The 27208-nt window shown below is 43.7% G+C and overlaps 1 protein-coding gene across 4 annotated transcripts in view; it reads left to right on the top strand.

Annotated features, from left to right (window-relative positions):
* Positions 1 to 220: 220 nt before the first annotated feature.
* Positions 221 to 27208, top strand: part of TNRC6B (trinucleotide repeat containing adaptor 6B) — a 246590-nt gene continuing 219602 nt past the window's right edge. The window contains exon 1 of one of the 4 annotated variants that reach the window (XM_047786192.1): positions 221 to 514. The gene's annotated coding sequence lies outside the window, so the exon portion shown is untranslated. The remainder of the gene's footprint in view (positions 515 to 27208) is intronic. The other 3 variants (XM_047786193.1, XM_047786191.1, XM_047786189.1) reach the window with 3 other exon arrangements.

The following is a 27208-nucleotide window of genomic DNA, read 5'->3' as shown; positions in this document are numbered from 1 at the left end:
GCCATCATGCTCTAGTTTCCCCTTCGCCTCTCCCAGTCCGCAACGGAGGAAGCGGCCTCTGGGATGCTGAGGGGGTGTGTCCCCTAATGATTGGCGCAGGCAGCGTAGCCAATCCTAGCTCGTCAAACGGAACGCACTTAACCAATGAGGGGCGACGGCAGCGGCGAGGAATTGGAGGGGCGGAACAGCAGCTTGACGGGCACAGAAGGCAGCCAGTGACGGCCGGCAGCATCCTTCCTGCGGCCAATGGAATGGGGCTCTGGGCGGGCCCCCGAGTGTTTGTGTTGTGGTTTTGGGGGAGGGAGGCGGAGGGGAAAGTTTGTTTATTTTGTTTTTAGTTTCTGGGGTCCCCGTGTTTCTCGGAGGTGAAGCGGGAGGGAGTGACTCCCCCCCGAGCCCCTCAGTCCCCCTACTACGTCGCCTCCATAGCCTGCGGAGAATCGGGGACCGCGCGCCTCGCAGCGCATCGCCTCACAGCGGAACGCCGCGCACTCGGAGCGGGCACGGCTCGGCGGTGAGTGAGGACCGACGGCCACTGCTGTCTTTCCCCTCCCCCGCTCACCGCCCAGTCAGAGTCGGGCGGCCGGGTGGGTGAGGACGCCCGCGGGAGCGCGCCGCGCGGGGCCGGCCTGTCAAGCTGAGGCGCAGCGTGTGCATGTCCTCGCGAGTGAGCGCGCGCGGCGGGGAGAGGGCCGGGAGGGGCGTGAGCGCGCGCGCGCGCGGGGCCGGCGGGGGCGGCGGCGTTGGGCGCGCGCTCCGTGGGGCGGGCGTCTGGTGGGTTTGACCCCAGGGCGGGGAGGGACGCGGTCGACGTCCGCGCGCGGGGAAGGGGCGCCGGGAATGGAAGGGCCGGGCGGGCGCGCACGCGCCGCTCTGGGCGTCACGCGCCGGCAGGTGTGAGCTGGGGGAGGGCTTCCGGGTGGGCTGGTCGATCGAGTTCGCTTCTCGTCGCCGGGGGACCTCGGGGCGGGGAGGGGTCCCGGTAGTGGCAAAGAGCCGAGGCCCGCGGAGGCGCGTCGGGGCCCCTGCCAGGCAGTGGCAGAGGGAGGCGTCAGGCCTCAGAGCCTCTCGGTCCCCACCTGTGTGCAAGACCTGCGTGACGGAGCGAATGCGTTCCCCTGCTCATCCCGGACCGGGGGATCCCGCCCCCATCCCTCACCCCAGAGCCCTGAGTGTGGCCACCTTCGAGAGGCGATTCACTCTCCACGGGGAAAGGGGGGGCGAGGGGACTGGCAGAGGACGTTCAGCCCGAGGTGTTTTCTGCTGTCCCCTGGTCCTGCGCCCTGTGGCTTCAAACTAGCCGGTTTCCACAGTGGGCTTAAATACAGTGTAGAGGCTGAAGACAGCCAGTAGCCTCTAGTCGGGCACTTTAAGGACCAACCTATCCTCATATCTTTGAGCACAGAATACTATCTGGGTCTTTTCAGGCTCCTTGCTTTCTCATGTATCTTTGTATCTTTTGGCTGTTTTATTACTTTTTAGCATCTGTGCTAGAGATTGAGTGAGAGATAAGGTGAATTTCAAGTTGGTCCTTTGTATTGCAGTATAAGCAGCATCATACAACAGAATTGGCCAGAGATGTTTCTCCATAGTAAGTGAATAAAACGTCATTAATTTTGCCCCCCCCCCCAGCAGTTAAGCAAGCAAATGTTTTGATAGCTCATAGCTTGTATTTTGTGAAAGTTTAACAATAGAAGCTATTTCCTTCTTACTTGCAGGGAATTTCAGTAGAATGATAGTGTCCTATTGATTTGGAGAAGCATCTTGGCTTTGAAACTTTGTTTATTCTTTTGGTAGTGTTATGTAAATGTCTGTTAAAAAGCAGAACTTACAGCACCTTGGCACCTCTACAGTGTGCAGTATCCTTGTAGGTAGGTAGTGGAGATGTGAATGTAGTAGGTTGCTACGCTAAGGCAAGAATCCGAGTACAAATCAGACCGGCTTGTTTCACGTGGGATGCAGTGATGATGATAATGATGGCTTTATAGTTTCTTAGTTCTTAACTGGTTTTTTGTTTGTTCGTTTTTTGGCCATGCCTGTGCCGGAGGGATGTGGAAGTTCCTGGGCCAGAGATCAAACCTGTGCCATGCTGCTGGAGCGTCCCTAGCCGCTGCAATGACAATGCTGGATCCTTAACTTACTGCACCGCAAGGAAGCTCCGGTTCATGACTGTTTTTAAGTGCTCATCCTAAGCATCATTATTTGAACAGAATAGTTTCCAATAGGACTTGAGCAGAAGAAATCCCCAAGCTGCTTTTCTAAGGTAGCGCATAAATGTCATGCCCTTGGGGAGAAAATTTTTTTTCCTCATTCAAATGGAACCCCTTAAAAATGTTTTAAGTAAGAACAATACCATTTGTTCAAATGGTAGTAATAGTGTTCGCTAACATTTTCTGTGTGCTTCACATATGCCAGCCTGGTTATATTTTGTATTTAATCCTTACCTCCAGCCTGTGGGAGGAGGTCTTAGTACTGTTTTATGGATGAGAGGAGGCCTCCAAGAGCCACATAGATAGGAGGTTCAAGGGCATCGGTTTAACCTTAAGTCTGACTGGTTTCAAAGCCTGTGCTTGTTCCATTTTGCCCTCTAAATTAGCCAGAGGAAATGCACAGGAGTTTCCTGGTGGTGCAGTGGATTAAGGATCTAGTGTTATTAGTGCTGTGGCTTGGGTCACTGCTGTGGTGAGGGTTTGACCCCTGGAACTTCTGATACTACAGGCTTGCCCCCCAGAAAAGTGCAGAAAGGACACTGAAAAGTAGACAGGAATGGAAGAGGGAAATGCAACTGACAGATTTTCCATACCTAACTTAAGAATTTAAAGTCATTCTTAGTTTTTAGAAATTAGGAACATTTTTACTAGTGTGACATTTGTTTTAATTTCCTCCCTGTTTTATTTTTATAAAGATAACTATGAATGAATTTCAGAGGTCAGGCCTTTCAGAGCCCTTTGTACAGATCTCCACGCCAGTATTTTGCGTTTGTGATTAATCCTGCATGCTTTCAGGGAGGAGGCATTAGTCACTTTTGTATCCAGGGAGGTACTTGGTATATTGTAGGAGCACAGTAAATGTCAGTTGACTAGGGAGCAGAGTTTAAAATATCATGACTTTGGGTTCATTTTAGCAGTTTTAGTTTAATGGGACAATAAGAAAAGGAATAGCTCATGTGCAAAAGGCATGTGCTAGAAGAACACTTAAATGGAGCAATTCATAGGGTCTGGGAGTTTTGGCTCTGCTAGTTTACCAGATCTCCCACTTCTTACCTGTTTGAGCTCTGGTACCATTCTGTCCTTCCTGTCACCTCCAGAGTTCTAAGGGACTCTCTTCACTACATAGTCATTCTTTGATCCTTTGCAGCCTGGCGCCCAATCTCACCACCACCCACTGAGGCTTTTTCCAAGGTCGCCAGTTACCTAATGGTTAAATTTCCCAGAGCATCCTTTCAGGCTTTATCCTGTTCTGTCTCCTTGTAGCCATCAGTCCTTTTGATTACCCCATGACTGTAAAACTTCTTATTTTCTAAGTAACATGTGAAAACGTTGATTTTTCTATAAATGTTAACACATGTGCGGGTTCATGTTACCACTACCACAATCAGGATGCAGAACAACTTAATCACCCCCAAAAGACTCTCTCATGCCTTTTTTTTTCCCTTTTTGGCCATTGCCTGAGGCATGTGGAAGTTTGTGGGCCAGGGTCTGAACCCATGCCATTGTGACTCGAGCAGCAGCAGTGCCAACACCAGATCCTCAACCCACTGAGCCACAAGGGAACTCCATGCTATCTCCCTATGGTTTTTTTTGTTTTTTGTTTTGGCTCTTTAGGGCTGCATGGAGGTTCCCAGGCTAGGGTCGAATCAGAGCTATAGCTGCCGGCCTTCACCACGGCCACGCCGGATCCTCTCCTTCTCTTTTGACGTCTCTTTTTTCTGACCTCTGTCCCAGAGAGAAACAAAGACTAAGGATCAGACTCGGGTTCTTTTTGTTGTAGGGTTATTTTTTTTTCCCTTCTTTTTCTACTCTTTGAAAATGTTATTTACTTTTGGGCTTTAAACTGTCACCTCTCCATCTACTAACTGGAGGATCCATGGCTGGTCTTTTTTCCGTTCTCTAAAACAACATCTGTATATACCTGCTGGAATTTTTCTCTAGTGCTTCATACTCAGTATGTTTAGAGTTGTGCCTAACTTTGCTTCCCAGTAGCTCTTCCATCAGTTTTTTTCTGTATTTTCCTTCTTCGAACCTTGCAACCCTGGAACTTTTTTTTTGGGGGGGGGGGATCTTATATTAAACTCTGTTATCCCAGACCAGGTATCCTGCTATTCACCTACAAATACCGGCTCCTGCTCCTTTGCTGCCCAGCTGGCTTCTGTTCTGTAGGCTGAGTGGGGCATCGGTGGGTGGATCACTTCGAACCCACGAGGACTGGGCTGCTTCCCCGGTTGAAATCCCTTAGCGCTTCCCATTGCACTCAAACCTCTTTGGGATTTGATTTTTCATCCTATGATGCTCCGCAGGATCTGGCCTCCCTCCACCTGCCTCTGCAGCCTTCTCTCACCAACTTTATGCCCCCTCTCCCTTCCTGATATTACGACTACGCGGTCTTTCTTTACTCAGGCCTTTTCCAGCCTTAAGGGTTTTGTACATACCACTCTCCTGCCTTGGACTGTCCACCCCCCCAGTCTTCACCTTCCTGACCTCAGGGTTCAGATTAAATGGTCGTTTCTTCAGGGAGGCTCTCCCTTATGACCACATCCCACTACTCCCATCCACCCTCAATCAGGTCTTTCAGAGCGCCTGTTCTTTTTTCACAGCTCTCACCGCAATTTGTGATTCAGGACCATGTCTGTTTTGCTTCCCAGGCCTCCAGAGCTGAGCCAAGTATCGGGCATACAGCAAACTCCCAGTAAATATTTGTTGGCTGTATTGTGAGTCTGGGCTTTTGCTTTTATAATTTATGGCTCTCTTGTAGTTTCTGGTAGCCTTGCTTTCTACCTCCTGCCTTCTTTGGGCTTGATCGCACTGGTGGAGGTCTTGCCACATAGAGGTAGCGCTGCAGTTGCTAAAGAGGACACCGATCCTGTTCTGAATTTCACCTCTGCCTGGGCGCCCTTACCACTGAGCCAGATGAGATCTAACCTAAAGCTAAAACTGGGGCTGGCCTTGCTCGCCCGCTGAGCAGTGTACCTTGGTTATCCCGGCTCACGCCAGTGCTTGCAGCTGTTACTCTTCCCTCACCTCACCCTGCTCTTGATGTCTTCCTCCTCTCCCCCCAGCGTGGGACTTCTAAAGACCTTGTGTACTTTCCAGCTGAGCCTGCTTACCCTTTGACGTTTGCCAGCCTCTTGACATTGACAACTGCCTCTAGTGTCTTGACCCTGTGGATTGCCCCCACACTAGTCTTCCTGAAGCAGCGCCTTGTTTATGTTTCCTGCCCCCTCCCCAGATCTACCACAAGCACTTAAATTTGAAAGCCCTCAATAGTGTTTCATTGCCTCGAGGGATTAAATGCTGCAGCGTGCTTGTTATTTAAAGCTCTCTGAACGAGCACTGTGCAGGAGACATAGAAAGCAAGCCACAAGTGCGAGCCACATATGTACTTTTTACATGTTCTAGTAGCCGCATTAAAAAGGTCGAAAGAAAGGGTGAAATTGATTTTCATAGCATTTTATTTACTTCAAAATGTCCAGAATTTTATGTAAACATGTAATTGGTTAAAACAAACAAACAAACAAAAAAACTATTTCGGGAGTTCCCGTCGTGGCTCAGTGGTTAACAAACCCAACTAGCATCCATGAGGCCTTGGGTTTGATCCCTGGCCTTGCTCAGTGGGTTAAGGATCCGGTGTTGCCGTGAGCTGTGGTGTAGGTCGCAGAGGCAGCTCAGATCCCAGTTGCTGTGGCTGTGGCTGTGTCTGGCAGCTGTAGCTCCACTTCGACCTCTAGCCTGGGAACCTCCATATGCTGCAGGTGTGGCCCTAAAAAAAAAAAAAAAAAAAAAAGCCAGGAGTCCCCGTCGTAGCTCAGTGGTTGACGAATCCGACTAGAAACCATGAGGTTGTGGGTTCAGTCCCTGGCCTTGCTTAGTGGGTTAAGGATCCGGCGTTGCCGTGGGCTGTGGTGTAGGTTGCAGACGCGGCTCAGATCCCACGTTGCTGTGGCTCTGGTGTATATCTGTGGCTACAGCTCCGATTCAACCCCTAGCCTGGGAACCTCTGTGTGCTGCAGGAGCTGCCCAAGAAAAGACCAAAAAAAAAAAATTTCAAGATGCTTTACTTTTTTTTTTAATATGAAACTCTGAAATCTAGAGTGTATTTTTCACTTCATACATCTCAATTCAGACTGACCACATTTCCAGTGCTCAGTAGCTGCATGTGGCTGGTACATGTTGGACTGCACAGCCCTAAACTATGTCCTCAGCACAGTTGGAGGGCTGTACCTGTGGAGCTGCCACCACTGGCCTCTTGGTAACTCTGTTGGTAACTCCTGGAACCAGTTCCTTATCCAAATAGGCTAACTTTCCTTGCTGAGAAACCCAGAGGATCCTGAGACGGTCCCTAAATGTCTGTTCTCACCATCTCCTCTGAGCCATTGTGGCATTAATTTTATTTTGTGTCACTGCTTTTTCATATAGCAGTTACTTGTATTTATTAGTTTGTATTGTAATCAAGGGTAGTGTTAAAATATTTAATAACTGATAAGGCATGGGAATAGGAGCCAGATGAATTAGAACCCATGGCAACTGAACATAGCTTCTGTGTCCTCATCTGTGTGTACCTGCTGATACATAGCTCTCATTGTCCTGGATTGTGTACTGTTGGTTTTCTCCCTAAGACTGTGAGTTCCATGAAGGCAGACTTTTGTCTTACTCATCTTTGCATCCCTAAGCCGACTCCTTACCTGGCCTGTAGCTCCTTACCTGGCCTGTAGTAGGCAGTCTGTAAGTATTTTTAAATCAGTGAACCAATGCTGCCTTGTATTTTGATTTAATCTGTATATGCACTACCTTTTATCTTTCCAACTAGAAACTAAAATAAAGTCCTTTGAGGACAGAGATCTTGAATTATGAAGGAGTAGATGGCAGTTTTTTAATTGCCTTCATAGGGAGAATTTCTCCTGAATGAAGATTTGCTTTTTTTTTTTTTATTTTTATTTATTTATTTATTTATTTTTTTGTCTTTTGTCTTTGTTGTTGTTGTTGTTGCTATTTCTTGGGCCGCTCCCGCGGCATATGGAGGTTCCCGGGCTAGGGGTCGAATCGGAGCTGGAGCCACTGGCCTACGCCAGAGCCACAGCAACGCGGGATCCGAGCCGCATCTGCAACCTACACCACAGCTCACGGCAACGCCGGATCGTTAACCCACTGAGCAAGGGCAGGGACCGAACCCGCAACCTCATGGTTCCTAGTCGGATTCGTTAACCACTGCGCCACAACGGGAACTCCAAGATTTGCTTTTAAAAATAACTGTGTTTAGATATCTTTATGGGTTTTCAGACTGGGTCAGAAATGAGGTTTGACTTTAATTTAATGAACCTTTTTTGTTTTGTGGTTTGTAAGCTGACTCTGAAAGCAGTTTCAAAGGAGGAGCTCCTTGGAATTAGTACATCCTCTTCCAGAGTCAGGGGCATATTAGGTTATGGGAAAGGCACTGAGCTAGAAGTTGAAAGTCCTGGCTTGGTTTATATTGCAGAAATATGCTTGAGTATCTACTATGTCCCAAGTACAGAAATGATGGAGAATTCAAAAACTAACAGTTTGAAAAAAATGCAGCTTTAAGACAGAGGTGAAATGATTAATTCTTCCTAGGAAGATTGAATTCCTCTCTGTGCCCTTATACTTTAGTCATTTCTAGCAGGGACTAACACTATATAGTCTTTCTAGACCTGTCCCAGCAGGTTGTGAGTTTCTTAAGAGCAGGACCGTTGCATTTATCTCTAGATTCCCAAACACACTGTACTGAAACTGCCTTATTGTAGGCACTCAAATGTTTGTTGAATAAATGTCCTGAAATAAAGTACTTAGTTTTTTAGAACCTCAGTTTTTTCTTTCATGAGGAATTCTCTGCCTCAGATAATTGTTGAAATTGCAGTAGGAATAATCATTTAAAACTACTTATATGTGGAGCTCCCGTCATGGCTCAGCGGGTTAAGGACCAGTGTAGTCTCTGTGAGAGTACGAGTTCAATCCCTGGCCTGGCTCAGTGGGTTGAGAATCCGATGTTGGTGAAAGCTGTGGCATAGGTCACAGATGCAGCTCAGATCTGGCTTGGCTGTGGTGAAGGCCTCGGCTGCAACTCCAATTAAACTGGTAGCTTGGGAACTTCTTTTTTTTCTTTTTTTTTTTTTTTTTAGGGTCACACCCATGGCATGTGGAAGTTCCCAGGCTAGAGGTCTAATTGGATAATTGGAGCTGTAGTTGCCAGGGTACGCCACAGCCACAGCAATGCCACAGCCACAGCTGCATCTGTAACCACAGCTTACAGTACCACTGGATCCTTAACCACTGAGTGGAGCCAGTGATCAAACCCGCATCCTCATAGATACTCAGCAGGTCCGTTACCATGGAGCCACAACGGGAATGCCAGGTCTGGGAACTTCTGTATGCTTCAGGTACAACAGTAAAAAGGAGAAGGAAAAAAAAAAACAAAAACCTGCATATATGTTATACCTCAAATATAAAACATTTACCTAAAAAACAAGTGTAGCTGTAGTCACATCTCACCTGCTTACAACTGTTGGGTTTTTTTGGTTTTGTTTTTTGAGGGGCCACACCCTCAGCACGCGGAGGTTCCCAGGCTAGGGGTCCAATCAGAGCTGTAGCCCTGGCCTATGCCACAGCCACAGCAATGCCAGATCCGATCCCCGCACCTGCAACCTACACCACAGCTCACAGCAATGCTGGATCCTTAACCCACTAAGCGAGGCCAGGGCTCGAACCCACAACCTCATGGTTCCTAGACAGATTCGTTTCTGCTGTACCATGACGGGAACTCCAACCTACTTACAACTGTTGATGAGTCCCCCAAACCCTGCTCTCCACCCTCTGGAATATAAACTTCATGAGAAACAGTACCTGATATATCTTGTTCACTGGATGCCCAGGGACGACCCTGTGTCATTTCCTGCTGTTCTCCCCTTTGGTGCCTCTGCTCTTGCCGCACTGACCTGCTTCTGGTTCCTGAAACACATGTTCCTCCCCATTCAAGGTCTCTTCTTTGCACTTGCTGTTCCCACTGTCTGGAAGCCTCTTACTTCAGCCCTAGTTGATGCCTCTTCAACCCTTGGAGCCCAGTTTACATGTCACTTCTTTAGTGACTTCCTCGTCACCCCGCCCCAGATTAGGAGATGTGCTCCTTTTAAACACTTAGAGCACTTCATATAGTTGTGATTAGATAATCATTTAATTTGTGTATTGTTTCCCTGCTAGAATATAGCTACACAAATAAAATGACCTTGTCTGTTTTGTTCACATTTGTATCACCAGTGCCTAGCACTGCAAATTGTACATAGTAGGTCCTCAAATGAATATTTTTCAAATTAAGTTAGGAAAGAGAACTAAAAATAGAATTTTTAAAAAAGTCATTCTAATGGTTTAAATAAATATATGGGGAGAGGGAGGGGCTTTCCCTTTTATTTATTTATTTATTTATTTATTTTTTGGTCTTTTTGCTATTTCTTGGGCCGCTCCCGCGGCATATGGAGATTCCCAGGCTAGGGGTCCAATCGGAGCTGTAGCCACCAGCCTACGCCAGAGCCACAGCAACACAGGATCCGAGCCGCATCTGCAACCTACACCACAGCTCACGGCAACGCCGGATCCTTAACCCACTGAGCAAGGGCAGGGACCGAACCCGCAACCTCATGGTTCCTAGTCGGATTCGTTAACCACTGCGCCACGATGGGAACTCCTGGCTTTCCCTTTTAAATTGTCTCCAGATTATTTTTTTTTTCATAATTTCTCCTTATAATAGGTAAACATTTTAATATTAAAGAATATTATAATTAAAACTTTTAATTTGAAAATTTTATCTAGTCACTGTAGAGTTTAATGGGTAGCTTTTTAATCCTTATTAGTAGAGGTGGTCAGTATGGTTGTTTCTTTAAATGCTTTTTTATATGGCAGGGACTCACAGGACCACAGTTTCACTGAACTTTTGAGTGCCTGTGCTGAATGCTGTGTTAGCAGCCAGGGCTTCAAGGATGGCATGAGAAGAGAGCCTTGCTCCCGAGGAATACACAGTGAAGTGGGCGAGGCAGACACCTACAAAGATGAGTGCCATTTGATGCAATAAAATATTAGTGTAGGAGTTCCCATCGTGGCGCAGTGGTTAACGAATCCGACTAGGAACCATGAGGTTGCGGGTTCGGTCCCTGCCCTTGCTCAGTGGGTTAAGGATCCGGCGTTGCCGTGAGCTGTGGTGTAGGTTGCAGACGCGGCTCGGATCCCGCGTTGCTGTGGCTCTGGCGTAGGCCGGTGGCTACAGCTCCGATTGGACCCCTAGCCTGGGAACCTCTGTATGCCGCGGGAGTGGCCCAAAGAAATAGCAAAAAGACAAAAAAAAATATTAGTGTACATATTTGTGTATATTAGTATACATATATAGTAGACAGACAAGGGAGGAGGAGGGATGAAAACTCATCAATACAACTGGAGGTCAGGAAGTCCTCTCCAGCAATATTTATTTGTCTTTTTAGGGAAGTTCCCAGGCTAGGGGCTGTACTGGAGCTGTAGCCACCAGCCTGTACCACAGCCATAGCAACTCGGGATCCGGGCAACATTTGCAACCTACACCACAGCTCGTGGCAACGCTGGATCTTTCAACCCACTGAGCGAGACCAGGGATCAATCCCACATCCTCATGGATATTAGTCGGGTTCGTTACCGCCGAGCCACAGTAGGAACTCCTGCTTGTCACTTCTTATTAATATACTTACTTGCTTGAGTACAGTCCCTATAACCATGCAAATGATTTCAGGTGGAGTTAGAAAGTGGTGACTCATTTAGGAGTCCCCGTCATGGCTCATCGGTCAACAAACCCGACTTTGAACCATGAGGTTGTGGGTTTGATCCCTGGCCTCGATCAGTGGGTTAAGGATCCTGCATTGCTGTGAGCTGTAGTGTAGGTTGCAGGCTCAGCTTGGATCCAGCATTGTTGTGGCTCTGGTGTAGGCTGAAGGCTACAGCTCCAATTCGACCCCTAGCCTGGGAACCTCTGTGTGCCGTGGGTGAGGACCTAAAAGGCAAAAAAAAAAAAAAAAGAAAGAAAGTGGTGACTCATGACTCATTTAAACTTATCTAGGAGCCGAGAGTGAAGGAAGTGACCTCCAGATTGCCTGAGGCAAGTGCTAATCTACTCGGCAGGGCCAGATACTGAACCAGTGAAAGGGATGAAATCAGAAAGGATTATTGAGAAGAACCAACAGGTGCATACATAAATATACACATTTCTACAGCTTGAAACTTTAGTTTTACTTACCTGTCATTAAGTGTTTAACTGAACTAGCATTAGTTTAATTCGATTCTCAACTGTAAGTAAAGAAGGGAAGTTCCATTGAGTGGACATTTAGTCCATTTTCTTTCACTTAACAACTCTGCTTTCAAGCCTCCTTCCGTCTGTCTTTCTCAGCCCTATTAGGTCGAAGCTGCAGCTCGTATCTGATTGCTGGCCCAGGAACTCCATATGCCTCAGGGACAAAAAAAAGTTCATGTGCCCAGTGCAGAGTGAGGCCAAATAAACCCAAACGTCAGAGTTTGGAGCAGAGAAAGGTTTATTGCAGGGCCAAGCAAGGAGAACGGGTGGCTCATGCTCAAAAACCCCAAACTCCCTAACGGTTTGGGGAGAGAAGTTTTTATTGGCAAAATCTGGGGTGAGAGCTTCAGAGTGAATGGTTTTCTTCTGATTGGTTAGTGGTGAGGTTACAGGGCGTGCTCCAGGAATCTGCACTCATCCTCAAGTTGCCTTCCTCTGCTTGGGCGAGGGCCTCAGTTTTGCAGAGTAACTCAAATGTTATGTATATTCCTGGAGTTGGAACTGGGATCCTGCCCCACGGCTGCACTGTTGTTTCTTGATTGCTCCTCCCTTAGTCTCTGCTTTTCCTCCCTTCAATTAGCAACTGTTTGAACCAGCCCTTTAGAACTCAGGGAAGCTCTTGGAGGCTGAATGAAGCCTATTTTCTATAAACAAGAAACAGGGGACCCAGAAAGGATTTGTACCTGGAAGCCACAGGGGCCTGCTCAGTTTCACTTTTCCCCAATTCTCCCCAGCTCTTGCCATCTTTCATTCTACCGCTGTTGTTTTCAGACGCAGGTGTGGGATGTCCGCATCTTACTGGCTAACCGGTGTTTCTCAGATTTTCATATTCAGAGCTTGATCGTTTTCAGAATGAGAGGCGATTAATCTCTGGTAGTGGTAGTGCTGATCCTGCTCAGAAGAGGATAATTGACCTATTGTAATGTCGATCGCTACACATTTCTGTGTGTTCATTTATTGACCTACGTTAGCAGGGGCTAAGGAGATAATGAATGGTAGGGAGAATGAGAGCAGTGAGGGTAATTTATTTCAAGATTTTTGGAAAAGAAAGGAAGGAGAAAACGGAAGCAGGGGAAGGTTGAGAAGGCAGCATCTTAACGTAAAGATAGAAAATCGGTTTAAAGGTGTAGGAAGGACCCAAGAGAGAAAGAAAAATTCAGACTGCTTGAATGGAGAAGGTAGCTGGTAGTTTATGCGACAAAGCCAACATATTCCTCGAAAGAGCAAAGGTGGAGTGATAATTGTTAGTTCCTCAACTAGAGAAGAGGGAGCTGTCCGGAGTTAGTTCTCTCTTGGGATACCTTGAGCCCAAATCAAGTTTATACTACTTTGTTTTTTTTTCTGTGGCACTCAGCAGAATGATTTGCATACAGTAGTGAAACTCAGACACCTCTGATTCAGCCAGAACCCAGATTGGGACTTGAACCCATGGTTTTTGTTTTTTTTGCTTTTTTAGGGCCCCACCCATGGCACATGGAGGTTCTCAGGCTAGGGTCTAATCAGAGCTACAGCTGCCGGCCCTCACCACAGCCACAGCAACACAGGATCCGAGCCGCATCTGCGACCTACACCACAGCTCACGGCAATCCCCGATCCTTAACCCACTGAATGAGGCCAGGGATCGAAACGGTAACCTCATGGTTCCTAGCTGGATTCATTTCCGCCGCGCCATGACGGGACCTCTTTTTTTTTTTTTTTTTTTTTTTTAATTAGAATCACTCACCTGGTTCTGGACTTGCGAGACTTAGGTTCTTTGTGTCTCAGTGCAGAACGAATTGAGCGAGAGCGATAGGCAAGAAATAGGTTTATTAAGATAGGAAGCTTGTGAGGGATACAAGTGGGTAGGTGAGGAGGCTCTGCCCCAGAGATTTGGCGGCGGGGGTGGGGGGGGCTACATTTTTGTAATCCAAGGAAAGCAGGGAGCGGGAAAAGACTGCCACCTTCCTCATTCTTCAAGTAGACGGCAGGCTTACTTCACTAGCTCCTCCTTGTTGGCTAAGAGGTCAAACTAGGACTGTCAAGGTGCTTATTCAAATCAGCAGAAGGGTCGTAAGACAAGATAAAATATGTTGAATCATCTCAAGTTTCTGTATAATGCAAGTCTCCTACTTTTTTTTTTTTCTTAAGGTCTGCACCCGAAGCATATGGAGGTTCCCAAGCTAGGAATTAAATCAGAACTGTAGGAGTTCCCATCGTGGCTCAGTGGTTAACGAATCTGACTAGGAACCATGAGGTTGCAGGTTTGATCCCTGGCCTTGCTCAGTGGGTTAAGGATCTGGTGTTGCCATGAGCTGTTGTGTAGGTCGCAGATGCGGCTCGGATCCTGTGTTGCTGTGGCTGCGGTGTAGGCCGGCAGCTGTAGCTCTGATTAGACCCCTAGCTTGGGAACCTCCATATGCCGCAAGGGCGGCACTAGAAAAAGGCAAAAAGACAAAAAAAAAAAAAATCAGAACTGTGGCTGCCGGCCTACACCACAGCCACAGCAACACGGGATCTGAGCTGCACCTGCGAACTACACCACAGCTCATGGCAACGCCGGATCTTTAACCCACTGAGTGAGGCCAGTGATTGAACCCGTGTCCTCATGGATGCAAGTTGGGTTCGTTATCACTGAGCCAAAATGGGAACTCTGAAGGTCTCCTACTTTGGAATGTTATCTTTCCTATAAATTCCTGCCCTTGGACCTAAGGATTATTATCTTGCTGAACTTGAATACAGGCCTCATTTTATCTTTCACTTAATGGCTTGAGGTGCTGTTATTTATGATTTTATAGTTAAGCTGTGTTCTGATGGCTTTCTTGAGTGGATCCTTAACTTACAGTGATCTCCCTAGGTTTCCCTGTCTGTGATCCCCTACTGAGACTTCTGTAACTACCCATGCAACTGTCCTCCTCTATCCCTATCAGTAGATGTAAGCAGTCTAAGAGATAAATCCATAGGGTTGGAAGAAGATATTGATTATAACCTTAAACTTGTTCCAGGAGTTCCTGTGGTGCGGCGGAACCATGAGGTTGCGGGTTCGCCTCCTCATGGTTAAGGCCTCACTCAGTGGGTTAAGGATCCGGTGTTGCAGTGAGCTGTGGGGTAGGTCACAGAAGCAGCTCGGATCCCGCATGGCTGTGGCTGTGGCATAGGCCGGCAGCTGTAGCTCTGATTAGACCCTTAGCCTGGGAACTTCCATATGCTGTGGGTGCGGCCCTAAAAGGACAAAAGACCAAAAACAAGCAAACAAAAAACTTGTTCCAGTTGCCAGATCATACTATCTGTGATTTATGACAAATGAACATGTGTATTAATTCTATATCTTGTGAATAGTACTGAGACAGGAAGGAAGAGAGCAGGGCACAACCATTAAAAGAACGCCACAGCCCTTAAGAATAAGACATAAACTGGTTAGAACCAAGCAGGCTCAAGATGGTGGAGGAGTCAGCCTCCTGTCAGCCTTGAACCTCACTGTACACTCATCATGATGCATGAGCTGCATGACACTCCCCCAGGTGCCATGACAGTTCCCACGCTGACCATAAGAGGCTAAAAATGGGCAGTGGCCAAATTCCTGGAAATCCCTGCCCCATTTATTCTGCAAAATAGTTGGAATAATCCTTCCACTCATTAGCATATGAGATTGCCCAACCCATAAAAACTAATCATCCCAGGTTCCTCGACTGCTCTCGCCCTCTGAGATGGTCTGCATTCTTGCTTATGAATGCATCTCTCTCTGAATAAACTGGCTTTCACTTTACTGTGGCTTACTCTTCAATTCTTTCCTGTGGGAAGCCACGGACCCTCACTTAGCTGAGACCTAGGACCTCAGGGTCCTCTAACACCCCATTCTCTTGCAACAGCACCGTTACATTGTATTCTTTCCCTAAAACATTAAAAACTTCAAAAAGTAGAAGAGGCCCAGGCTTCCTAACATGGGCCCAGGTCAGCATATTGAGGGAAAGGCCTTTGAACAGCTCTCTGCTGGGTTCCCACGTGGAGGAAGGAGAAGAAGATAAACCTCCTAGGAGCTGGACGTTTTTCCTTCTGTAAAAATTGGAGACCGTCTTGCTGATGGTGTGTCATGCTCAGTAATAATCCTTTTCATGAGGAGATATTTAACCCAGATGTGTATCTCCTTGGGACGTCTAAATATAGGACTCCACCTAGATGTGCTGTGGACAGTACCTTTTAAAATAAACCTTTCACCGAGTACTCTTGTGTCAGCCTTCTTTTCTCTGTAAAAGTTTTATAATTATCGATTCTCTGTTAAACCAAGCAGTTGGGTCTATGGATGGATATGAAGAAAGAAGGTCTGTTTACGTCCCCACCTTCCCGATATATGGCAGAAACACAGGCCCACAGGGAAAACCGTGACTTTTAAAACACCAAGAGAATTGGTGAAAAGGCTCTTTGTGGAAATAACAAAAACAAAACAAGTGAATGAAAATGCAGAAGACATCACATTTCGAGCCAGTAAGAGCTGGTTTGAAAACTTTAAAAGGGGGACCCTGTGCCCCACACACAGCTTGTGAGGTGGCCTCAGCACATTGTGACACTACCCTGAGCTTCCCGAACCTGCCAGAGCCAGGGCTTCACACTGATGCAGCCTGTTTGCTTTTGAAGCACATGTTCTCTAAACTTCTGTTTACTGCACTTAAAAAAGGTGTATTTAGGGAGTTCCCATTGTGGCACAGCGGAAACGAATCCGACTAGGAACCATGAGGTTGCGGGTTTGATCCCTGGCCTCACACAGTGGGTTAAGGATCCGGCGTTGCCATGAGCTGTGGTGTAGGTTGCAGATGTGACTCGAATCTGATGTGGCTGTGGCTGTGGCGTAGTCCGGCGGCTACAGCTCTATTTAGACCCCTGGGCTGGGAACCTCCATATGCCGAGGGTGTGGCCCTAAAAAGACAAAAAGACAAAAAGTGTATTTAATGTCATTTTCTCTTGTTTGCCTTTAACCTCCTATTTTCCAGATCTTGGGTTTATCATTCAGGGTGCCTTTCAAAACGGTAATGGTGGAGCCTGGACACCACCTCTCTTTCACTTCCCTTAAGGATTTGTTCATGCTTTTGGGTGCCATCATTGGTAACCATGTTCCCAATGCCTGCATCTCAAAATCCTGAAACACTAAATTTTGAAACATCGCAATATCTTTTAGCTCTTTTCTCTGTGGCTTTGGACTTTGAGCCTCTCATTTTTGTTTTATGCCACCGTCCTGTTCCTGAGTCATCTTCAGACTATGCCTAGGTTATTGAAGTGGCTTCCTATCAGTGGTCCTGCTCCTAATGTCTCTCCAGAAAACATTTCCTACATATGTGTTTCTTCTCCCTTCATCAACCTTCCTAATTCTGTGAAATTCACATCCCCGCGTCTCAGCCAGATCCTTTAATGCCTCCATCTATCAACATTCATTCCCTACTTTTGAATCTTTGCCTTCTCCCATGCAGTCTTTTCTCTGTATTCCATATGATTTTCTCCCTTTTTGTCCCCATGATTTATAAGGGCTGTGCTTTATGTAAAATATTCCTCCTCATTTCTGGATTCCAAACCATTTTCCTTCTCGCTCAGAAAGCATTCTCTAAACTGTCTTCCTGGAAGTTCTTCATTATTAAAGACTTCTTCCTTTGGATACAGGGTTTTTGTTTTTTGGGCTTTTTTGGCCTTTTTGTGGGGGGTGTTGGCCGCACCTGTGACATGCAGCTGTTCCCAGGCCAGTGATGCACCCTGAGCCACAGCATTGGCAAGGCCAAACCCTTAACTACTAGGCCGCCAGGAAACTCTGATAGGATTTGGTTATTGATATGATTGTGATTCTAATGAATCTAATAAATAAACTTTGCTAATTTCATTCATTACTTCTGGTAGCATTTTTGTAAGGTCATTTTGGTTTTTTACATACACAATTATATCACTGACAAAGACAATTTTACTTTCTAATCTTCGAGTTCTAATTTTTGCCTTATTGTATTGGCTAGGACCTCAAGTACCATAATAGAAATATTATAACATGAGTAACAAGTGTTGGCAAGGATATGGAGAAAAGGGAACTCTTGTACACCATTGACGGGAATGTAAATTTGTGGACCCGCTACGGAAAACAGTATGGAGTCTTCTCAAAAGACTGAAAATAGAACTACCGTATGACCCAGCAATTCTATATCTAGGTATATTTCTGGGGAGAAAAAAATACTAATTTAAAAAGATACATGCACCCCCATGTTTATAGCAGCATTATTTACAATAGCCAAGATATGGAAGCAACCTAAGTGTCCATCAACAATGAATAAACAAAGAAGATGTGGTCTATACAGTGGAGTACTACTCAGGGGTAAAAATTAATGAAGTTTTGCCATTTGCATCAACATGGATGAACTTGGAGGGTATCATGCTTAGTGAAATAAGTCAGAGAAAGACATACTGTATATCGCTGATATGTGGAATCTAAAAAATAAACTAGTGAATATAACAAAGACTCAGAGATACAGAGAACAAACTAGTGGTTATCAGAGGGGAGGAACAAGATAAGGGTAGGGGATTAAGAGGTACAACTACTCTGTATAAAACAAATAAGCTGCAAGGATGCATTGTACAGCAAAAGGAACATTGCTAATATTTTATAATAATTATAAACAGAGGATAACCTTTAAAAACTGTGTTGTACTATATCGCATACATGAAACTTATCTAATATTGTACCTCAACTGTACCTCAATTTAAAAAAAGAAAAAGTGAGAGTTCCCATCGTGGCGCAGTGGTTAACGAATCCGACTAGGAACCGTGAGGTTGCGGGTTTGATCCCTGCCCTTGCTCAGTGGGTTAAGGATCCGGCGTTTCCGTGAGCTGTGGTGTAGGTTGCAGACGTGGCTCGGATCCCGCGTTGCTGTGGCTCTGGCGTAGGCCGGTGGCCACAGCTCCAATTGGACCCCTAGCCTGGGAACCTCCATGTGCCGTGGGAGTGGCCCTAGAAACAGGCAAAAAATAAATAAAATAAATAAAAAGTGATGTAAATGGGCATCTTTGCCTTTTTCCCAGACTTCAGGGGAGGGCATTGTACCATTTAGCGTGATGTGAGCTGTGTTTTTCCTAGTTACTTAGCTGAATACTCGAGGAGTCCCTGCAGATCTCAGTTCTTTTCTGTGTAGCTCTCTCTCCAGTACTACTATGCACAAGAAACTCTGGCTCCCTCGGATTTCCCAGAATCTCAGCTCCAGGTCCTCCGCTAAGGGACATCTCTGAGTTTTGCCAGGACTGCCCCTCGCTGTGCTTTAGCCTGGAAATTTTGCCTGGGGAGCAAGCTGGGACAAATTCAGGGCTCACCTTGTTTGTTTACTATCTTTGAGGAATCGCTGACCTTCCTTGCCCGATGTCCAGTGTTTTGGAAACCATTGTTTTATATATTTTGTCCACAGTTTTTAGTTGTTTCAGGTGCAGGGGTACATCTGATCTCTCTTACTCCATCTTTTCTAGAAGTGGAAGTCCTGCCTTTTCTTAAAACATCTGAGGCATTATTTAGGAGTTGCTTCCAGAGTGTGAGATATTCTTTGGAATTTCCGTAGGAGAAAATCTTCATTCTTTCAGAGTGGATTTGATTTGGGGAGCAACCAAAAGTTATTTTTCAGGTCTGGTTAAATGATTTGTTTGGATAATATTGTTTGGGGTCCAAAATGCGTTTGAAGTAATGAGGCAGATTTCCTAGTGTGATTTGTAAAAAACTGTTTTGGAAGCAGGATAGGAATTGCAGAATATTTTCAGTGATGGCAACCTGATTGAGATAAATATAAAACTTCTTAGGGGTGTGCATCTTGAAAAATACTTTCATTTGAATGTTTCTATATATTTGTTGGTATATATTTATATCAGTTCATTTTCACAACTGGTGCTTAGCTCCTTAGTACGCTTTCTCGAATTGTTTTTATGTGATATTCTCTCTCCAACTTGATTACAGATTCACTGATATTTGGATACTTTTGTGCATTTCCTCAGTACACTGCACTCTTAACTGTGGAAGCTCCTTAAATCGTGATGGTCAAACTAATATCTGTGTAAGGAAACTAAGATCACCCTATCAGAACACACTGCGTGATATAAAAGTATGTAAAATTGAGTATTGATACCTGTACAGCGTTATTAATGCCTTCATGATTTTAATTTATTATTATTATTATTTGTCTTTTTAAGGTCGCATCCAAGGCATATGGAGGTTCCCAGGCTGGGGGTCGAATTGAAGGTGTAGCAGCCTGCCTACGCCACAGCCACAGCAGCGCCAGATCTGAGCTGCGTCTGCAACCCATATACCACAGCTCACAGCAACGCCGAATCCTTAACCCACTGAGCAAGGCCAGGGATCGAACCAACATCCTCATGGATTCTAGTCAGATTTGCTTCCGCTGAGCCACGGCAGGAACTCCATAATTTGAATTTAAAGTTATTTGTCTCAGATGTTGAACCGGTATCTCTGTCTTACGCTATAGGAATTATGTGAATGACCTAGTTCAAAAAGATGCCTTGAATCTGGATCTGTTATGTAATTAACCAGGGAATATTCTTAGAACCTAGTAGATTAGTATGTATACTGGATTATATGCAGCCTTATCACAGGGTATAATTCTTTGGTGGGGGGGGTGTAAAATTCTTTTCCCACAGTCTTTGTTTTCTAGCACCTGAAGGTTCCATTAGTCCCAACCTCACCCCTCCCTTAGCAAACAAGGTCTTTCTCAACATGTTCTTAGTGGATTAAAATCTTAGATTTTTAGCTTTCCACTTTGATTTTCTTTAACTTTGTACTATTAGTTAACCAAATCTATAGCTTTATGTTTCTTTTGTAGTAAATCTTGTAATAGTGAGTTGGAAACTCTTCCTTACAGGACGTCCTCTCCTCTTGCTCTTTATCCTTGATGTTCCTGTATCTGAGTATCTTTTTGTTGTCCTCTTGTTTTTCTTTCTTTCATTTCTGTTTCAGTAAAAGGGAGATTACAGTGGGAGATTTTACTTGTAAAATCAAAATTTACCTTGCTGTTTCTAACTTATAATTGATTTAGAGTTCCATATATCAGCAGTTTTCTCTTTTCAGCTCTTTCTGATGATGGCCTATTTTTCTTGGATAGTATGAACCACAATTTAGTTAATAATACCTGTAAAGCTAGCATTATCCTTTGTTTCCAGGATGTAGCAACAATCATATTTACTACTAATGCTGCTTTAAGTAGTGCTTTGAGTTATTTTTCAGTCTTTAAGTATAACTTTTTTTTCTTCTCCACCCCACATATTTATTAAAAGGGATTTTCACTGCTTCCCCATCTACCAGTTATGAAGTGAGGTTCCTATTTGGCTGCATTGTTTCTAGCATATGAGAGAGAGAGTCAGGGAGGACGGAAGGATTGGTGTATAGTAAAACAAAGCAAAACAAAACAAAAAACTGATTTTTTTCCATGTAGATTCAAAGGTTTAAAATATAGTACTGTATTTATATTTTTTTAAATGTTCATTCTGTCCCTATTTTTCATGTGAACTCTTCTAAATTACTCTTTATTGGAATTAGTTATAGGTTTTTAGTAGTCTTGTGTCTTAGTTCTTTTTTTTTTTTTTTTGTCTTTTGTCTTTTTGTTGTTGTTGTTGTTGCTATTTCTTGGGCCGCTCCCGCGGCATATGGAGGTTCCCAGGCTAGGGGTCGAATTGGAGCTGTAGCTCCCAGCCTACGCCAGAGCCACAGCAACGTGGGATCCGAGCCGCGTCTGCAACCTACACCACAGCTCATGGCAACGCCGGATCCTTAACCCACTGAGCAAGGGCAGGGACCGAACCTACAACCTCATGGTTCCTAGTCGGATTCGTTAACCACTGCGCCATGACGGGAACTCCTTGTGTCTTAGTTCTTACTTTAATCTGGCTTCATAGTTTTCTTTCTATCATAGAGACCTTTTGAGTTTTGCAAGCTTTGCTATCACTTGTCATTTAGTCATATATTATCACAGAATTGATACATAACTGGGCTAAAATATATAATTTTCATTACTTGTACATGTTCTGTTCCTTGACTTTTATTTTGTATTCAATTTCTTGATAACTGCTTGAATTCTGTGACTTATTTTTGATTTTCATTCTTTTAATGATTTAAATTGGTACTTACTTTTAAAATCTATGTTCCTTTTTGATACATTTAAAGAAATCTCATGCCCTTGTTTTTTTTGTTTTTTTCAAGCATAAAAAGAAAAAACATATTGACAGAGGTCTGCTTTTTTAACTTTACTATCTTTACCCCATTCTGATACCACCCTTCTGCCAAAGGCTAATTTTAATATTGCTTTCAGTGGGAGGTTGACTTGAAATAATGTTGATGTGGTATAAAATATTCTAACTTGTAATTATAGAATTATGGATAGTCAAATGAGAGCATTTTAAGTTATAAGTTTTAATTAAAAGTTAAATTCAGGTTAAATTAAAAAAATAAATTAACATTTTAATTTAATTAAAAACTAAGTTCAAATTAATTTATAGAATGTTTTTAGAAAGAGGTATATATTTCAGTAGAGGTTGATAGGACCATTTTATTTATTTATTTATTTATTATTTTTATTTACTTATTTTTTATTACTCAAATGAATTTATCACATCTGTAGTTATATAATGATCATAACAATCTGATTTCACAGGATTTCCGTCCCACAAGGACCATTTCAATAAAAACTCATTTTTAGGTTCATGGTCCCTTACTGGAAACTCTTAAGGGCCAGCTGTGTTTTAGAATTCAGAAATGTGTTTATTTTTTGGAAAGCTTATAAGATACATTTGCCATATACATGTAATGCTCCTGCAGAGTCAGGGGTAGCACTTCATAGTCAAATACTTCAGTATTTCGGCCGCCGAAGCTATGACTGTTCTTACTTTAGTAGGTAGACTATAAATAGTCTCATGTCAGTTCAGGTCAGATTTTGCTGCCAATTAGGTTCAGATTAAATGTTGCCATTAATGCATATTAGAAAAATTTTGGTTTTCCGAGGTTTTTTGGTGGATTTTGGAATTGTGGCTTAGGGATCATGGACCTGTATTTACTTTTTTAGCTCTAACATTGGGTTGCTTTTGTTACCTTAAGAAAATGAAACCTGCTTTTCTTTTTTTCTTCTACAGGATATGAGATTAAATCTGTTCTCTCCGGGCCAGTTAATAGAAATTAGGACACCTCTTCACAAAGCTCGATACCTTAGGCAGCTGTCACTGTCACGTGACACTCCCTACACGTCACCAGCTTTATGTCGAGAGTCTCATAGTTCTCATCTCCATTCTCCTTTCAGAAGTGCTTCGTGGTAATAAATAGTAAGGAAAAGAGATTTAAAATGTGCGGTATTCCATGTAATACATACCCGGTCTCGTATACAGTGTGATTTCAGGAGGAGCAGCATGTTTTCTGTGGACCGACCTTTCCTATTATCAGTTAATGCGGTAGCTTAAAAAGTAATTCTTCCTAGAAGGAACACATGCTAATGGTAAAACAAAGATCCAAATGGTACAAAAGTGGTACAGAAGTATAAGTAAAAAGTGGACTCTCTCTCCTGTCCTGTGGTGCCCTTCACTCTACCAGCTTTTGACCACTTGTTTTGTAACTCTTCTAGGGGGTTGGATCCTTTTTAAGTAATTTTTTTCTTTCTTTTCTTTTCTTTTTTTTTTCTTTTTCTTTTTTTTTTTTTTTTTTGGTTCAGACTTGCCAGGAGACAGTTTGGGAAATTCTGATTCTAACCCAACTTAGATTAATTTTATGTTCATTGTATATTATACTGTGGAGATGAGTTTTTCTGTTCTGGCTGGCTTGTATACATTGTATTCCTAGAGCTCTTTCAGACTGCATAGTTTTGAAATGTTAAACACACCTTTTGAATATTAATTGTTCCAGATTGAAAGCATCTGAGTATTATCCACACATAGAAATAGAAATTCAATGAGTTATTGATTTACTTACCAAAAAATAATTTCTCAGAAGTGAAAACCGATACATAGTATTTGACAGTGCACATTTATGTTTCAGGAGCACTTAGTTTTAAGAGGCAGGGTGTTGGCCCATTGGCCAACTCAGTGATTCTCAAGGTAAGCATATGGGTGGTGGGATCTAGGCGGTCCCAGCAGTTATTATCAAGAAACTGTTTATGTTCTTAAATCTGTAATAAATATAAGCGCACACACTATCTATACATGAATGTCCTTTTGGGAAAGTGTCAATTTTTGTTTTGTATGGAATACAGATTGTTTTATTGTTTAGTGAGAGAAACAATGAGATAGAAATTGCTGGGACATTCCAGGAGACTGTCCAAAGAGTGTTAGGAGAAAAAATTTGAGAACTACTTTTCCTAGGTCATAATGAGGCTGATAGATGTGTACCTTTGTAAACGAGGGCATATGAAATAAGTATTGGCTGAAATTCAACCCGAGTCATTCGATTTCAGTTGTTTGGTCCATCCCTATGTGACACTTTCCCATCCTATTCATCCCACCCTGCTGTTCCCACACTCACATATACACAGGGTCTGGGCTATTTTCCAGATTTTTTATCTGGCACCATACATATGGTACAGAAGAAAAACAATAGCCGGGTTGCTTGTTTGCCAGCTTAGAGACTCCTTGTTTTTGCCGAGTACATATAGGCTGCTGTTTTTGGTTAAGGTCAAGGACTTCTCTCTGTCTTTGTCCTTTTTTGGTGGAGCTTTGTTAGGATTCAACATTCTGCATTGAGCAGGAGGTTCTCCTGACATGGTTGTGACTTGTGGGAGCTGGACTAGAGATTTCTAGGGACTTTATGGCAAAGCTTTGGCTGGTAGAGTGTAAGACCTCTGTCCTTTTAATAGGATTTTGGAGGGACTGGGAGCTAGGGTCTGTGGCATTTACAAGAGCCTCCAGTCATGAAGGGAAATGACTATAAAATATAGTAGAAATAAAACTACTGGAGTTCCCCCTCTGGCACAGCAGGATTGGCAGCATCTTGGGAGTGCCGAGATACAGGTTTGATCCCTGACCCAGCACAGTGGGTTAAGGATCTGGCATTGCCACAGCTGTGGCTTAGGTTGCAACTGTGGCTCAGAGGTTTGACCTCTGGCCCAGGAACTTCCACATGCCAAGGGCATGCCCCCCCCCCAAAAAAAAAGTAAATAAAGGCTCTAAACATGGAGAAACTTTCTTCTTTGTTTAAATTTTTGTCTATACCCATGGCATGCAGAAGTTCCTGGGCCAGGGAGTCAACCTGAGTCAGAGCAATGACACCACCAGATCCTTAACCTGCTGTGCCACCTGGGAATTCCAGAGAAGCTGTATCTTTAGAGTTTATGAAGTCATTACATTTAAACATGGTGAAATATTTGTTATTATGAATTTCAGAAAAGGTATAAACATATATTAAGAGTATACTTTGTATACTTTTAAAATGTAGATTCTAAATTTTATGTGCATAATTAAGCATTTGAATTTCCTATTTTGTCTTGTGTTAGTATTGGTAATTTATGTATTTCAAGGAATTGCCTGTTTCATCAGAATTGTTTAGTGTCTTGGCATAATGCTGTTCATAATATTCACTTATTATTATTTTTATACCTGTAGAATTTGTAGTGATGTCCCTTCCCTCATTTCTGATATTGGTAATTTGTGTTTTCTTTCTTTTATTCTTTACTCTAGCTATCAATTTTATTGATCTTTTCAAAGAACTAGCTTTGAAGTTCATAGATTTTCTTTGTTGTTTTGCTTGGGGTTTGTTTTGGTGGTTGTTGATTTCCAGTTTTTATTATTTCAAATTACTTGCTTTGGATTTAATCGGCTCTTCTTCTAGCTTCTTAGGGATGGAAACAGGTCACTGATTTTAAACCTTTCTTGTTTTCTAGTTGGAGCATTTAACACTATAAATTATCCTCTTAGCACTACTTAGCTATATATAGTAACTACATCTCATTCACTTTTATGTATCATTTTCAAAATACTTTCTAATTTGCTTTGTGATATCTTTAAATCATGTGTTTAAAGAAGATACATTTATTTCTTTAAATTTTTTTATTGTAGTTGATTTACTAAATTTGTTTCTTTCTTTTTTTTTTTTTTGTCTTTCTAGGGATGCACCCACAGCATAGGGGAGAATCCCAGACTAAGGGTTGAATCAGAGCTGTAGCCGCTGTCCTAACGCCACAGCCACAGCAGCATGGGATCTGAGCCACATCTGCGACTTACACCACAACTCAAGTCAGCGCCAGATCCTTAACTTAACCCACTGAGCGAGGCCAGGGATCGAACCTGCATCCTCATGGATACTAGTCAGGTTTGTTAATGCTGAGCCACAATGGGAACTCCAAATTTGTTTCTTAATTTCCAAATATTTCTTTTTTTTGTTACTTAAGTTCTGATTTAAAATTCTGTTGTGGTCATAGAACACATGTTCTGTGATTTGAGTTCTTTGAGATCTATTGAGAATTCTAATAGCCTTTTTTAGTGAAAGTTCTATGTACCCGAAGAAGATATGTGTTCTATTGTTCGTGAGTGTAGTATGCTATTAATGTCAATTAATCAACTTGGTTAATAGTGTTTAGTTTTATGTATCTTTACTGATTTTCTTTCTCCTTATTGATTTCTGAGAGGAGTGTTGAAATATCCACCTTCAAGAGTTCCTGTTGTGGGAGTTCCCATCGTGGCTTAGCAGTTAGCAAACCCGACTAGCATCATGAGGTCACCGGTTTGATCCCTGGTCTCGCTCAGTGAGTTAAGGATCCAGTGTCGCCGTGAGCTGTGGTGTAGGTTGCAGAGGTGGCTTGGATCTTGCATGTGCCACCGGCTACAGTTCCGATTGGAACCCTAGCCTGGGAACCTCCATATGCCAAGGATGCGACCCTAAAAGACAAAAGAGTTCCTGTTGTGGCTCAGCTTCGGGTTAAGAATTGATTTAGTGTCCTGAAGGATGTGAATACAGTGGGTTAAGGATCCAGTGTTGCCTCAAGCTGCAGCACAGGTTGCAGGTGTGACTCAGATCTGGTGTTTCCATGACTGTGGCATAGGCCTCAGCTGCAGCTCTGACTTGACACTTAGCCTGGGAACTTCCATATGCTGCAGGTGAGGCAATAAAAAAAAAGAAATATCCACCTATAACTGATATATCTATTTCCTCATTCAGTTCTGCAGTTTTACCTCATGTATTTTGAACCTCTTTAATTAGGTATAAATACACTTAGAATTATTATGTTTTCTTGATGAATTGAGCCCTTTATAATTAAAAATGGCTCCTTTTATCTCTGGTAATATTCCTTGCCTTGAAGTCTGCATTGTGTGATGTTAATATCATCGCTCCAGCTTTCCTATGACTAATGTTTGTGTGGTATATCTTTTTCCATCCTTTAAATTTTGGGGGGGCCACACCCATGGCATGCAGAAGTTCACTCCTGTGCTATAGCAGTGACCAGAGCCACTATAGTGACAATGCCATATACTTAACTCACTGAGTCCATGGGAACTCCCATTTTTTTCTTTTTATTTTTTTCTTCTTTTTAGGGCTGCACCTGCAGCATATGGGAACTCTGGGGCTAGGGGTTGAATCAGAACTGCAAGTGCCTGCCTACACCACGGCCACAGCGACACAGGATCCAAGCCTTGTCTGCAGTCTGCACCACAGCTCACAACAATGCTGGATGCTTAACTGGCTGAGCAGGGTCAGGGATCGAACAAGCGTCTTCATGGATAC

The sequence above is a fragment of the Phacochoerus africanus genome, chromosome 7 (genome assembly GCF_016906955.1).
Source record: "Phacochoerus africanus isolate WHEZ1 chromosome 7, ROS_Pafr_v1, whole genome shotgun sequence".
Taxonomy (NCBI): Eukaryota; Metazoa; Chordata; class Mammalia; order Artiodactyla; family Suidae; genus Phacochoerus; species Phacochoerus africanus.
The sequence above is the reverse complement of the archived record's forward strand: the minus strand, read 5'-3'. Positions and strand labels throughout refer to the sequence as shown.